This window comes from Gallus gallus, chromosome 2 (genome assembly GCF_016699485.2).
Source record: "Gallus gallus isolate bGalGal1 chromosome 2, bGalGal1.mat.broiler.GRCg7b, whole genome shotgun sequence".
NCBI lineage: Eukaryota > Metazoa > Chordata > Aves > Galliformes > Phasianidae > Gallus > Gallus gallus.
In genome coordinates, this window is record NC_052533.1 from 120,585,551 (window position 1) to 120,590,052 (window position 4,502).

Consider the following 4,502-nt stretch of genomic DNA (forward strand, 5'->3'; position numbering starts at 1 on the left):
AGAATTTCTCCCAGACTGTGGACTGAACTGACAGTGGGACTGTGCATTCCCACAAATTAGAATGGGCATGTAAATTCTTCAAAAAAACGTTTGTGAACACCATTTCTGTCTTGCTGAGACTTCTGACCCAAGGGCTGACACCATCATGTTGTGTCCCAAAGCCCCAGCAAAACTGTCTAAATGAGAGGGCTGATGTGTTGGGCAACCAGTGCTAAGTGCGTTAGTATTATCACCTAGTGTTGTAAGTGGTGCATCCTGAAATTAAATCAGCAATACTAAGGTACCAGTGGTGATTCTTAAAACCCATGTGTATGTGTGTCTCTGAAAGGTTTTTTTGTTTACACTACTTTGACAAAATTAGTTAAGAAATATGCCTAATCTGTAAGAACACTTACAAAATAAACTTACAGAGAGTCAAGTAGCCAATTTGATTTAGCCTAAGTAGTATTGTAACCTCATCCATTCTCACACAAAACCCAAATGTTTTCCAGTTTGCATACAATTTCCAGAAAAGTCTGAGTAGGTATACTGAAGTAAGCCTGAATTTCCCTAAATAAAACAGAATTTTCCCAGCACTAGATGTCACATTTTGGCAGTACTGTAAAAATGAATTTTCTTCCTAGTAAGAATAGACATGACTTTCTCAAACATCCACGTGAAAACAACCGTTCCCCATAGCAATATAAGGTTGCAGTCTCAGGTGCGTGGATTAATTGCTTAGGGCAACCACCTGTCCGCACCACAGAGAGGAGGGAAATAAGGTTTTAAGCAAGAATACTTTGGGCAAGCATCAGCAACTGCTATCAGCAGGACGTAAAAGAAAGGGATATCAGCATTCAGAGCTGCTGATGCTTCTGGGTTATGATCCAGGTTCATGCTATAGCAAAAACAACAGCCACAAATATATGGGCAACACTTTGCCAGGCACTGAACAACATACTCTAAGAAGGCTACAGATATTATTTACTGTAGTTAAAATTTGAATGGGGGAATGCAGTAGGCAAAAGGTCACCAGCACTGATTTGTAGGAGCCCATGCAGCACTCTACGTGGAAAGGAGCATGCTGGTATGGTTGAAGGCCTTAGTGGGGTTGGGAAACACACCTTAGGAAGAAGGATTGCAGGAGGACAGTGTAAAGGTGGTCAGTTTTGCTAAGGATGGCACTACCACTCTCTTGCACTAGCCTGCTTTGGGAAAAGAAGCAAGCACTGGGTCAGCAAATGACTGGTGAGTGGGAAAAGGACACAAGTGAGGACAGAACTATGTGGCAGGGCCATGGGCCCACTCCTGTCCTCCTGGGGTTTGGCTTTCTGGGCTCTGGGCCAGCACTAGTGACAGTGCTGCTGGCCCTGGGGAAAGCTCTTCCCAAATCTTTGCCAGGAGGCCTCAGCAGAGGCTGTCCTTCCTTCCCAGGACAGGCTTTGAGTTGAGACACTCGCCCTTGTTCACTGCTGGTGTTATACTGTGGCTGGGCTGCAGCCATACTTCTGCATCTCCTGCAAGACTGAGAAGAAAAGGTTTCCAAGACCATGTCTGGCATTAGCAGGGACCATAAATTTGCAATGGTAGGAACTGCAGTATCCTACAATGAGTACATTATTAATCATGTTTTAGAGCGCTGACCCTGTTCCTTACTAACCTGGTGCTAGCATCCTTGCTGGCAGATCTCACTCTGTTTAAGGAACTTTGTAATAAACCTGATTTTCTGAGTGATAAAAAATATCCTGTAAAAGTATTTTAATTGAGACAAACAGATGTTTTATGAACTTTGATAACTTAAGACGAAGAAAGAGTATCACCGACCTGCTGGTAGATTTAGAAATAAGCTAAGGTGTATCAGGTTGCCTGGATAAACAAGAGATGGAAAGCAGATATTGTAACAAAGAGATGGCCAAATCGGATTACCTGAAGTCAGCAGTCAGAAAGTTAGGAGGAGGCTGCACCCTGACTGAGCAGGTCCTGATCAAAGCCACAGGGAAAGTGCTGTTGTTTAAACACCCAGAATAGGAGCTTTGTGCTCTCCTTGAGTAGAGTGCATCTTTCACAGCTCATTCACTCTCTGATGAAGCACATCTGTCCGAGATACAGACTGTAAAATACCAGACTGCTAAGGAGAACCATCAAAGAAAAAAGGTTGTGAAATACCAAGGCACTATTTTTTCAGTCAGGCACATGGTGAGATCCCATGGCTTTAGGAGCTGACCAACACTCATAGCAGAAGACAGACCCAAAGACAGACAAAAAGGATCAGAAGGATCTCAATGAGGGGGATGTTAGGCAAAAAAAGGATAGACTGCTTTAAAAGAGGGCTGGAATTAAGAGGGAATTCAATGCATTTTCTAAGGCAAAACTAGCCACAGCCATAGCCATAGGAATACAGGTGGTGGTACTGCGGAGGGGAAGGCTCTGCAGCAGCAAGGACAACCTAGAAGGACCGTGATGAGAACAGCTGCTTACAGCCAGACAGACAAAACTCTCATCAGGGGCTTGTGTGCAACTGGACCCATCGAGGTTGAAGAGGAGTCACACATATACACAGCGAGCATGAGAAGTGCAAACCAAGGAAGAACACTGCAACCTGCTCCACAACGCCAGCTTCTCTCCAGTGGTATAAAATCAACGTGACACCACGTGGGCTGCCATCTGGCTGAGGAGCATACTGAATTTGGGGCTGAAGTTCCGGGAAAATATTATGGATTTCATTCTGCAGGATTACAGTCACTGCTATTTACCCATTAGACAATTTTCACACTGTTTTGAAGAAAGCTTTAAAAGGGGTATAAATTACCTTTTTTTAACACTTCCAAATAAAAGGGCATAAATTACATCTTTGAGCACTTTCAAATTGTTTTACAATGCCAGAGCCATACAAAAGTACTGAGAATAAAAGGAGCTGAGCCAAGAATGTGTAACAGAAAAGGCACGAACATGTTTGGAAGAGTTGTAATATCCACAACGCATGCAGGACTAAGTCATACACTGGCAGTGAGTTTGCAGACAGGTGTGCCAGTTGCTGACATGACTGTTCTGCCAGTTGTTTCCCACTCCTCTGCTGATAGCTTCCACCACTTCCACCCACTCAGCTCTACTGGCAAAGGAAATGATGTGAGCTCTCCTTCACGTGCTTCTGACAAGTCAGATGGATTAGTCAGAGAAAAGTGTTTAAACTAACCTGTTCACTTTGCCCAGAGCAAGTTAAAGAGCTCTTAAACAAACCCGTTAATTAGCAGAGCTATGGCAGCCACAATCACAGCATCGAAGATGGAAAGTGGCAAAATCTTCAACTGGCACAGTTAGATCTGGAACACAATGTGTGTGAGTTCCTCTTATTGGGAATTACTCTTTCCAAAGCTTTCTCCAGTTGTGATCTGGAAGCAAGGACTGTGACATGAACAGGTGTGCCTACATCAGCTGGTATCACAGTGGAAATTTCACACGCACTCCTTCAGCGGACACCCAGGGCTGCCCAGACAGCTGATCTCGTGCTGCCAAACCCTGTGCGGGTATGTCTACTTTGGCTGCACCTGGAAGCACAGCACAGACATAACCTCAGACCAGAGACAGCACTGATGTTTGAGTCCTTCCTTCCGCATGAGCTTCCAGCATTATTTCCTCTTCTTGGTACTCATTCAGTGGAATACTGCTGTCCATGCTATAAAGAGACTGTTTATACTGACTGTTTTCAGCTAAAATCTGTTTTTCCAATTTTGATATATGTGCATTCACTTCTGCCACAGTAATAAGGCTCCAATTCAGACACGCTCACTTTGTTGTGTGTTCCCCACAGCAAATAATCCTATTCTCCAGAGTAAAGCTTTTACTTGAGAGACAGAAACGCCTCTCCTATTAGCGAATTTCTAGCTTCAAAAATCCCTTAATATCCAGGAGCATTTGATCTGAAGCTTTCACATGCCTTGGAATAGGTATTTCCAATAACACAAAAAACATGTTAGTGGAACTTCAACTCTCTTTCAAAAGAAAATCTTTACTTTATGAACATCCATTGCGGAAATATGCTCTTGGAATGGATAACATCCCCTCAGTCTTTGAAGATATGTTGGAAAAGCCAGTTTTATCATGAAAGTGTTTGTTAGGTCACAGCAGGAATTTGGGGACAGAAACGTCTCCAGAAATAACATGCTGTTAGTATCAGAAGCATCTTGCTGAAAAAGCTATGATCAGTATACCCTGGAAATGCAAGATGCCTCTCATAGCATAATCTGTTTCTCACTGAATTCTGTTGCCTCAGACTTCAAATAGTCTCCTCAGCTCCAACAAAAGGAAACACTGGGTATGTGTAAAAAGCTTACCACCTCTATGGCTTGCATACTGTCCCTAATCAATAGGATACTCTCCACCACGGATCACACAAGGTTGAGAATTCAGTCCTCAGGGTCTCACACAATGAGTTTTATCATTTAAAAGCAGAAGATCCTATTCTTTTCGTAGGAGCTTGCAAATTGTTCACCAAAACCCTAATTCAGCAGAAAATACAAAGACAC